This window comes from Metopolophium dirhodum, chromosome 2, assembly GCF_019925205.1.
Source record: "Metopolophium dirhodum isolate CAU chromosome 2, ASM1992520v1, whole genome shotgun sequence".
In the NCBI taxonomy this organism is placed as follows: Eukaryota; Metazoa; Arthropoda; class Insecta; order Hemiptera; family Aphididae; genus Metopolophium; species Metopolophium dirhodum.
In genome coordinates this window covers 36,024,519-36,036,480 of record NC_083561.1, presented here as the reverse complement: position 1 = coordinate 36,036,480, position 11,962 = coordinate 36,024,519, and the positions used below count along the sequence as shown (strand labels likewise).

General features: G+C 32.5%; 1 non-coding gene and 1 pseudogene across 1 annotated transcript; both read left to right on the top strand.

Moving 5' to 3' along the window:
• The first annotated feature begins 5,795 nt into the window (after positions 1 to 5,795).
• On the top strand, positions 5,796 to 7,929 carry LOC132939109 (fatty acid synthase-like; annotated as a pseudogene).
• Positions 7,930 to 9,941: 2,012 nt separating this feature from the next.
• On the top strand, positions 9,942 to 10,014 carry Trnak-cuu (transfer RNA lysine (anticodon CUU)). The gene has a single exon. It is a non-coding gene; the product is annotated as a tRNA-Lys (tRNA).
• The last annotated feature ends 1,948 nt before the right edge of the window (positions 10,015 to 11,962 follow it).

The window sequence follows — 11,962 nt, the reverse complement described above, 5'->3', positions numbered from 1 at the left end:
ATATACTTTCCATGCTGAAATGATGGGAGGGGGTGGGAAGTTGAAACTCCAAGTCTACGCAAGACGTATCGAACACGACGTGCTGTCGCATATAATATCTATTACGCACCTGTTGACTGCAGCGGCCAGCGATATCGCGAGTGCTTTTCCCGACATTCGCGAATTTAATGGACTTGTAACCTACTGTACAGCAGAGCGACATCCACTTATCCACCTTTTTTTTCTTTAATTATCAATAAAATTTTATTTGTTGGGTAAAAAAGCGTGAACATTTAATATAAGGCTCCTGATATATCGTTCTAATAGCACTTGAAAAATATTAAAATAAAAATACAAAGGCATAATTTTTTTTTTATAAGCATTTAAAGTTTAAATTTTGACAAAATTTATCAAATTTATTATTTAATAATTATTTTTTAGTTAAAAATTTATAAAATGTTCAACTTTTATAGCTAAGGATTGAAAATTGAAAACAAGGCTCCACGTAAATAGGTTGTATATAAATATTACTTTATTCACAATATCATCAAATACACTTGGTAATATCATAGGCTGACTGACCGTTTTCGCTCAGAATCGTTATTCTTATACAATGATATTATATCATTGAATTCAAATTTAACACCATCCATTACAGTGACCCACTTGTAACGTACTGTACAGTAGAGCGACATCCACTTACCCACCTTTTTTTAATTTGTTTGGTTTTTTATGTATGTAGGTAGGTGGTGCTTACACAAATAAACGTTTTTGTTATGTTATTATATTGGTTTTATTTGGTATAATATTATATTATTTAAATGCATCAACACGCTGTTGTAAAATTAATTTATATAAATACCTATATACATATATATATAAATAAGTATATGCGGCTTTTGAAAATCGTGACTATATTTTACAGGTAATATACTTTTGGTTTTTTGTAACCTGCAGTGTAAAAATCTTACTGGGAAATTTATTTTGAATTTTCAAGCTTTTGACAAAGGAACATTTTATGAACATCCTTATATACCTACCTAATAGTAGTTACAAGGAAAAAAACTAACACTGCGATATCATTCAAAGTACGATGAGTAATAAAGCTCTCCGTGGATTTGGTTTCCTATATGTCGTCATTTCTCAGAGTTATACATCCAAATTGCTTATAAATGTTATATTTTTCTCTAGTACATTCTATTTTAGAATTTGGTTTAATCATTTAGAATTTAGCTCAAGTTTTTTTTCCGAAAATATTATTTTATAGTGATTTATAATTATCTACAGATAAAAACGTATAATAAGTGTCCTACGCGCCGTATACAATATACATCCTTTAAGCGTTTTAGAAAAGTTATCTCGTCGACGAAAGCACAACATAATAACTTATTGTGCCCGAATTCATATGGGAAAATAATCCACGAAATACACAGTTACATATCATAAATATGCAAAACAAATTTTGTTAGCTTGGCATGGCGTGGCGTGTTGGCTGCAATCATTGGCACGCAACGTGACTGAGAGTAAGTAATGTCCACTGCCATTAGTTGCCGGATGGGTGACCAACCGGGTTCGAAGTGTTCAAAAACCTTGCCACATGTTTTCAACCGTACCAACCAGTCCAACCTTACCGTACCAGCAGTGGCGCATTTAGAATATATGCGCCCCGGGGTGAAATTATTTTATTGCCGCCCCACCCCCCTTCTGGTCGCTACTCATTACAACCTCAAACCTATCCTAGGGTTTAACAGTATACAATTTCAAAATGTTTATTCGATTAAAAATCATACCAAATACTGAATGACAAAATTCAATTTTTATTTATTTTATTAAACTGTTTAATTACAATTTTTTTCTTGCCTGTTGGTTTGGAAATTCATCAATAATGACATTCATTTTGGAGTTAATTTGTCAACTTGGATTCTATATTGAGCATGGCTAAGGAGTTTAATCGTTCCATTCCAATAGTAGACCGTAGATAATTTTTGATTATTTTAAGAGCAGAAAACGATCTCTCTGCAGAACAATTATTATTGCTAGATGGAGTACGGGATACGGACATCCGGCCGAATCCAAACGACCGACGGCTATATAGGCCGACAGTCAGATAGCCGAAAGTATTTTAGCCGACGAGGTCAAAATGCCGACACCACGAAAAGCCGACACTAAAATATATTAAGTATAAACTATAAATTTTCAATTCGATAACGTGGTGTTGTCTTTTGATGCGTTAACCACGTCGTTGTTGTCATAATGTTATCGATAACTTATCGAAATTTTACGATACCTAATACCTATAGCCTGTAAATATAACTATAATCTACAGTGGGTATTGCAAGTTCATAAATACTGTTTCAGTTGATTCGTTAACCACGTCGCGTCTATGCATTAATTTTTGTGTCGTTGTTTAATTTAATTTATATATTTGCATTAAATAATTATGGAATATAAAATTGAAATTTTTGGAACAAAATTATTAATTGACAATTTTATCATGATTAAAAACAAAAACCATAACAATAAATATTATTGGGAATGTGAAAAGAGGAAACATACTAAACGGCATAATAGTAATAACGAATATTGTAATGCAAGAGCAGTAACAATTCTTGTTGATGGTAATCATATTGTTAAAGATAATTCGTTTTTGAATCACAACCATGGACCTGACCCATGCCGATTGTTGGTGAAGAAAAACATGAAATATATTGTTTCAAAAGCTCTGTCTTCGAGAGATAAACCTTCGCAAATAATACAGGAAGCAACGAGTCAGAAAACAATATTCCAGGGACACAAAACAAAGTCGAAGCATGGCACAAAAGATGAAAAAGTATTAGGTAGGAGCTGATCACATTGGGATATAATATCGTATAATTGAGGAGATGAGAAAAGAGCAACAACACGTTGTGGGTAAGATAAGTTCACGAATAAAAATTTTCTACTGATATTACAATAAAATATAAATTATTTATACATACATTTTTGATGAATTATTTTATCCGAACAAGCAAGGCCAAAACAAAGTTCAAAGTACGTAAAACGTCAAAACCAAATTCAAACTATTCTTAATGATAAAGAAAACAGAACAACCCTCGAGACAATAAGAGGTATTGCATACAATTTGCACTATTAATTTTTATTTATTAACATTTAACTATATAGCGTAGTTATCAATAATAATTTATAAGTATTTTTTATTTTTATGTATAAATAACCTTAAAAAATGCATTAAAAATGTCAAAAATATGCAATAAAATATGCACTTAAAATGCAAAATATGCACTTAAAAAGCAAAAAAAAAGGAATATAAAATGCCAAAAATTATAGTATAAAATTTATTAAAAATGATTTTTAATTTAATTTTTATATTTATATTAATATTGTTACAGGATATTAAACATTAGTACAAAAAAGTGTTTATTTAAAAAAAAAAAAATAATAAAAATGTTGATTGAATTTGAATTTACATTTGAATTAAGTTAATGCTATTCACCTGAAACATATTTAAAAAAATTCGAATTTAACACCATCCATTACAGTGACCCAATTGTAACCTACTGTACAGCAGAGCGACATCCACTTATCCACCTTTTTTAAAATTATTTTGTATTAACTATATACTATTCGACTATATTGACGTTCGCACGTTCTACAAATACATATTGTTATTTAGAACCCTCGTATAGTATAGTTTATAAAACTGTCCATGTCGTCCCCGCCGCGGTGCAATGCGTTATTTTATGGTTTATTCAACAGTTTTCGTCGCCTTTAGTGTTTGATGGCTTAAATATTTCTTGGTACATATTATAATATCCGTGTAGCGTTTATACTACGTTTATACTCTTTATAATTAACTAACGAATTTTTTTATTTAAATTACATATTTTAACGATTTTTTAGTCGTTAAATCTGTAACAATTGATTAGGTATAGGTACACTCGACAAAATAATAAAAAAAAGAAACAATATTTTTTTGTTTTCACAAAATGTATTTATTAATAACAAAAACAAAAAATAATACAAAAATGTATAAGCAATATTTTTCAAAACAAAAATAGTATTTTGATTAAAATAGTATCTTGAAAAAAATTAGCACATTGGCTATCAATAATAATATTTTAAATGTTCATAATATCAAAAGGGCCGAGAATAAGAAAAAAAAAATCGAAATTTACAATATATGAACAATTAGACAATTTTAAATAATTTAAAGAAATAAAAGGAAAAAAAAATACGTCGGGCAGGAGGTCAGGACACAATCAACAAGGGGGAGAGGATGCAAGATGGCGAATTTCGGTGCGGATATATGCAAATGTTATTGGCCACTGGTCACCTCTGCACGTTCTCTGCACGACCTGTCCCGCGGGTTGCCGAGTATGTCGCGGGCGCGTTTGCTCGGACGCTTGTCGACCTTGCCCAGCCGGCGAGGCCAAACCGATACGGCCGCGGAGCGACCACGGATGTCGGCGACGAACGGCGGCTATAGTGCGCGCGATGTTGTGCGCGTTGACGGTCGACGGCGCGACGACTCTGCCGACGGACGGCGAAGACCAAGACACGGAGCGAGCGAATCGCGAGATTTTGTGCTGCGGAACCGGCGGGGACGAGCGAAGCGGCCAATGTGGGATTACCGCGGGGCGAAAAGCGAGAGTCAGCGGACCGCAGCGCGATCCTCAACTCTCGGTAATTTTTGCCCTGCCGTTGTCCCTTCGGCCGCTTCTTCGTTCCGCCGCCGCGGTGGTGAAGTCGCGCGCCGCCAGACCCCGAAACCGTTAAGTTTCCTTGGATCCGGCGGCGCTGACGTCCCCGCGGTGTTCCTAGCACGCAAATCTCCATACCACTCACCCCGTGCCAAGGTCTCCGCCGCTGCCGTCGTACCGAGTCGCCATCGCCGTCGCCATCGTCGGTGTACCGTCGGGGCGGAATCGTTGCCCGCGCCGGTACCTCTACTACTAGCCGTCGTCCGTCGCCGCCGCCGCTCCACGTGACCGTTACTGCAGCCGGGCGCTCGCCGAGCCGCCAGAGGGTCTCGCGCGTCAAAGACGACCGAGCGCGCTACGCCCGCGAACAACCCGTCGCGCCGCGGGTGACCGGAGAACGTGCGTTGGTGATTTACCGCCGCGCACCGTCCGTGCTCTTTCTCACATCCTCCCCTCCTCTGTGTCGCCGTCATCCTGCCCGTCGTCTACGGCCAAGGGGTGAACTGCGGACGGGTTCTCATCGGCAGCAGCACAGGGCCCGGAAAAAGCGTCTCACGCTTTTCCACCTCGTGCGAGGTGGATCGATTTTTCCGGGTGCTGCCGCCGGGTCCAGCCAACCGACCAGCTCACCAAGACTATTTTTTACAACTATACCCCTGGCCGGCTCAATTTTCTCATCCAACACGTCTTCTGTACGCAAAACGTCGTCGAGCGGTCCGCCCTCAGGAGTCGGAGTGGGATCGACAGGCCCCAACTCCGAGGACGGCGCGTCCCCACACGACGACGTACAGCTCCTCGCCAACAAAACGGAACGGTCCTCTTCAACACATTCATAAGCAATTAGGTCGGGACAGTTTGTGAATAATATTTTTTTTAAATTTTATTTTACTGTATTTTTTATAACTAGGTATATAACTTTGTTTTCAAAAACATTTTATATGCATTTCATTGTAAACATTATATTTAATTTATATATTATTAAAATATATTTTATCAATTATCAAATTATTTCGATAATATATAATAATTACACATAGGCCATAGGTACGTAATGTGTAGTTTAATTATGAAATTTATTGTTTTAGGACGTTAACTTGTTAATAACAAATAAATATAATGGCTGAACATAAATAAGACGTTGTAATATCAGGTATCGGTGGATTGTTTCCAGAAAGCAATAATATAACTGAATTGAGTGATTTGTTATTAAAAAAAAAAAAAAAAATGGTGTAACAATCGATTCAAGGAGATAGAGACCAGGTATATATTCTTTTTTTTACTAAAATATTGAATTTTTTTAAACTAAAAAATGATATTTCTTATAGATCAACTAAATTAAATAAACGGAACTGGAAAAATAAAAAATGTTGATAAATTTGATGCCACATTCTTCAGCGTTCATCCAAAACTTTCCAAAGTTACGGACTTAGTAATAAAATAAGCTTAGAAAGATCAATCGAAGCAATTATCGACGCTGGTTTGAGTCCAGTAGACTTGCATGGAACAAATACAGGAGTATTTATGGGATCTACAATTGGTGAAACGGACATGTTAGCCATGTGTAACGATTCTACAGGATTTACCATGTTAGGTAGTAGTAGAACAATGGAAGCAAACCGGCTTTCTTTCATTCTCAATTTGACAGGTAAACAACTTATCAAATAATAAATAAGGCAATTTTTATAATTATTCAGATAATGTGTAACCATTAAAATCTAGGACCAAGTTTTTCCATGGACGGAGGATGGATCTGTGGCTCCGACGGTTTGAAAAAAGCGAAAGAAATTATTGAAAATGGTTTATTATCATCCGCAATTGTCGGGGTTACTAATCTAGTTCTTCGACCAGAATTACAATTCCCATCTCAAGGGTTAAATAGATTGACCAAAAGTGACAAAACTAATCCATTCAGTTCTGGCGGTAAATATATACCTATTTTAAGACAATCAAGTCAATAAAATATTGATATTTCATAATATCATGAGCATCACAATTTAACATTAACCTAGTTTCTGATATTTAAGTTTAAAAATATATGATTCGATTATAAAATCTAACTAATTTTATCTATATAGAATATAGATAGTACATAATACCAAGCTTGAGATTGAGATAGAAAATCAAAAGCTGTATAGAGAATTTTGACCTATTAAAATATTTGGTCAAATTCACATATAAGTATAAAACTAACATTAAGTACCTACAACCCTTAGGCATACTATGTAATATAATATCTAAAATAATGTTAGATCTTAATTATTAAGATATGGCCATATATATTTTACAAAGTTTATGGAACTATTCAATTTAGAAATTAATACATTTTTGTTTCAAAATTCATCGAGTTAATACAAAGTGGATATTTTCAACTACTATTGTAACAATATCATATCAGGAGTCTTGTATTACATTTTCAAAATTTTTGACTCAACAAATGAGGAACGTTTTATTATATTTTCAAAATTTTTTGAACGAGCGTAAATTATTATATCGACAATAGTTTTAAAAAAAAATAATACCAAAGTTAAACAAAAGTTAAACCAAAAACCAAAATTGAATTTGTCAAAAACAGATTTTACGTAAAAATACCAATTTTTTATTATTTTTTTTTTTTGTTTTTCCTGGCGCTTTTAAAATCTACCGGGAATTTAAAATTTTTACCTCCCCACTGCACCAACTATAGATTCGCTTGGCATGATACAGAATTGATACAGAATTTAAAAATGAAATCATTATTTTAAATACTATTATCGAGTAAACAAACACAAAAAAAAGAAAATTTTTAATTTAAAAAAAAACCACACATCATTTAAAATCAGTACATTCATCGTTCCACACGGAATCTGACACACGATATTGAGTATAACTTTTTTTGTTTTCTATAACTAAATACAAATAATATAATGAATAATTACTACATTTTATTATATCGTTACATATATAAAACACACTTCAATATTATACAAGCAATAGGAAAAACACCAATACTAAAATACACAATGTTACAAGTTCAAACGTCTAAAGTATATTATTATACACAAATATGATAATAAACAAATAAAAATAATTCAACTTAACTGCCTACCATATTTATAATAACAATGTAAATATAATATATAATATCCTGGGGCCTAGGTTGATTAACTGTGTCCATTCAGAGTCGTTTTTCGTTTACAACGATATTGTATCATTGAATTCTACAAGAAGTCCGAGGTTATCACAATTGAAGTCTGTAATACCTGTATCGAATCGTTTTACAAACAATTTTTATATCCTGTTTTTGAAGCACAGTATCCTGAAAGCATTTCATCAATCGACAATTTAGCTGAAACTTTAGTGAATGTACGTTTACGATGCACTAAATCATCTACATTTTTTGTAACTGATTTATATTTTTATATGTACCATAGAAACTTAAAATCATCAAGGATCAAGGTTACGTATCAATTATCGGTGAATCATGGGGCGGAATTATTGCTCTTAAAATGGCTCAAATTTTGGAATCACAAGGTAGTTTAGTCACCGTAACTTTATTAGAAGTCGACCCAGAGTTTTTGACAGGATGGGCTGAACGTTTACTGTCAAATGATAATTTCGCCAACCAGTTAAATAAAATGTACAGTTCATTCTTCAGTGAGGTAGTTACTAAGTATGAAAGGATTAACAAGTAATAATTCATTGTTAATTGTTATTAACTTATTACAAAATAAAAGATACTGTCATAAAACTGGGTAGCAATTAATAATAAAGAAATTATTTTTAATTTAAATTTTTTTGTTCCCCAATTACTATTCCTTAACAAATTATCATTTATTTGTTTTAAATGCAATAAGTTTATTATTATTATGATTTTATCTAGTTTACTAATTCTTCAGTTCAAACGAGTGACAGTGAATTTCAGTCGATGAATATGTCTTATCGTCATAAAACATTTGAAGAATACACACACCGAGCTTTAAACCTTATTTGGTCTTTATTACGAGCATCCTTAGATTCTAAGGCTTTGTCAAATAAGTTGCATACCAAAGTGTTGATATTTAATTATGAAAGGAAGTTTGAATTTAATAGAACAAATTTAAATGATGTAAGTTTACTTGATTATTTTTTAGTTATTACCTAATTAAAAATTTAATTTTACGTTAATTGTCTTGCAGTATTGTATTAACCCGCCATTTGTGTACATCATACCTAAGTCAGATTACAGAAGTATGTTGGAGGACAAGAAAATGATTGAATCTATAACAAAGAACGTAGCACTATTGTATCCGGTTGGAATATATTTATCATTGAGTGATAAATATAAAATGTTGAAAAAATTTTCTGTACCTAGATAAATCTCGCACAAATTTAATTTGCTTACTTTCTAATTAAAATGTTTTATGTTTATTGTAAACTGAATGAACTAAAAGTGTATGTTATGCATCAAACAGTATTATTGATTTATTGAAGGACAATATTCACTAATTGTTTCACGCTTGTGTGCAAAGAAGTACCTACCTATATGCACTTGACAAATACCTAAATGATTATCCGATAATATGTATTAAACAATTATATATATTTTATTATATTATATAATACAATGACATTTAAAGCAAACAAGTATCATTATTTACGAATAAGGAATACGAAGAAGTTCTGAGCGGAGATGATCTTTCAGTTAGTCTATATTATAATAATATTTTTAATTTTTTTAATTACAACAAAATAACAAAGATCTTTATTCTTTGTTTAAATATCTAATTTTGTCCAAATTGAACACCTAAAATAGCAATAAAAAAAATTGTTGTATAAAACCACCTAGGGTGGGTATAGGACTTCAAACATCTTTAACTTCAAAACTAAGTCTGAGCTCCATATTCTGACTTTGCCATCGTTTTCAACCTATGCTTAGATACATACCTATGTTAAAACAAAATAAATTGCAAAAAAAGAGTGTCCAATAAAACAAAAATATACCATACAAATGACATATCACATGGATGTTATCTTTATGTTATACTTATAATTCACGATTCGCATTTAGTACATTTTCTGTTTTATTTTTGAGGCAAAAAAAACTTTTAGTTTATATTATGTTCATGATATTAAATAAACATATTGTAAAAAACATCTGACTATTAGTAATAGAATCAGTAATTCAGTATGGCCCTCTACTTAGTGATATCTAAACCTGTTTTCGACAATATTTGTATTCGTGGTTGAGCTGTTTACGGTCATTTTTAATTTTAATTTTTTTTTAGCTTATTTTTTTCTACAAATGCCCGGCTAGCTCAGTCGGTAGAGCACGAGACTCTTAATTTCGGGGTCGTGGGTTCGAGCCCCACGTTGGGCGCCACTTTGTAATAACGAAGAATTAAGATAAAATAAAAATATAAATACGACTCATGTCGATAGTTATATTAAAATAGTAAAAGTTAGAGTAGTAAAATTACGCTATTACCTTCCTCCAGGTGTTCGGAGGGCTCTCGAGATCATGTATTCGAGAATTAGATCAAATACACCGTAAAATATAATTTTATGGGAAAAAAAGCACATAGAATGTATTAACTGCAATCAACATAAAATATTATATTATATGTCTTACCTGATTCGCAGTTGTTTGTAGATAATATTGTAGGAGTTTTAGGTTTTAAATAAAGCAAATTAATACTTCAAATACACAAATTGAATTAACGAACGCACTGATTATTGCTTGCATAAGAAGTCCAGTTGTCGCTCGTTGAAATCGGTTTCTTTGGTACTTGAGAGGTTGTTACTCTGGTGGTTGGTGCTAATGCACTGGTTTAAGGGACGGACGCGAGGATGCTGACCAGAGAGTGGTGGGTGGCTTTGTCACTAAATTATTGTGGGCCTGGGAACTAGATTATTCTTTGGCGTCAGCATAAAATAAGGTCACACACATCCTACGTAATATTGTTATGAGTGCGTGTCGATATCTTAGTTGTCGTTGTTAATGGTTTTATTTGATGCGACCGATTTCTACAAGCGACAGTCTGGCCGTTGTTTATTATTCTGTAAAATTTTAGTTTATTATAATGGTGTGTGAGCATATCATTACACTACAAATGTCAATATTTTTTTCCATTGGGTAAAGATGCTTTAAAATCGAATACAAGGCTCCTCACACATTGTTACACAGTGTCACACGAGGTGAAATTGACACCTATAGTTACCTATACAGCGTAATGACTTCCGCGATTTTTTAAAATAAAATTTCTATTTTTTGATAGGGTTATTTATTGGCTGACGGTTAAAGTATTATAAATACTATAATATAGTATAGTATAAAAAACGAGTACAATATTCATTAATATATTACAAACAAACAGTTTTCATATTTAATTTACGTTTGAAATAAACGATTGATTGACACACGGCAGTACTTATAATATAGTAATAGTGGACAGTGGAGCGTATTCGTTGAGTAATAATTTCGTGTTGATCACATTGATTATATTATACTTGTCTATGGTGTTTATACAGTTATTTACGTAGGTTGAAACTATTGTCACTGTTTTTCTATGAAATGTTTATAATGCCTGAACTGGCTGAACTACAACTAAGTATTATATTATGTAATTTTCTGAAATCAATTTAATTCTCATTATGAATCTTATAATATTATATTTTAATATTTTATAAGTTAATAACATACCTACTTGCTGAATAATTACCCGGGTTCACCCGTCTATACAGGCTTTAAAGAAATTGTAACACCTATTTAATTTAACCGACTTTATATATGTGTTAAATAATTATTTACATATTTTTTTAATTTCATCGTAAGCGTTGAGTTCGTAATTTACATATAGGTTTTTTGTATTTTATTTGAAAACACATTGTTTGTTTCTAGAACATTTCGTTCATAACCTTGTTTTGACCGTAAATAACTGTTATGTAGTAGGTAGTACCTATTTGTAGTTGTATAAATAGTAATACCATATTAGATTCTAAGTGAAGCGATGAATGTAATTATTTACAATTATATTTTTTTCGTGTGTGTTAACAAATTTTGTTCTGAGTAACACGAAAAGAAAAATGCTTTAATTTTGAACTCTGGTGGTGGCTTCTGATAGAAAACTGCACTTCTAAGTGGTAAACATTGAAAGCTCTGTACTTTTTAAAATATTTGGGAAAAGCAAAAAAAAAAATATTGACACGCGGCAACGCTTTGCTATTGCTACGTTTTTGTGATTGTTCAACTCCTTTTAGGTGTAACACGCTGTGGAAGCAATGGTTTTTTAAGTGTAAATTATATTATATCTTAAATTATAGCCATC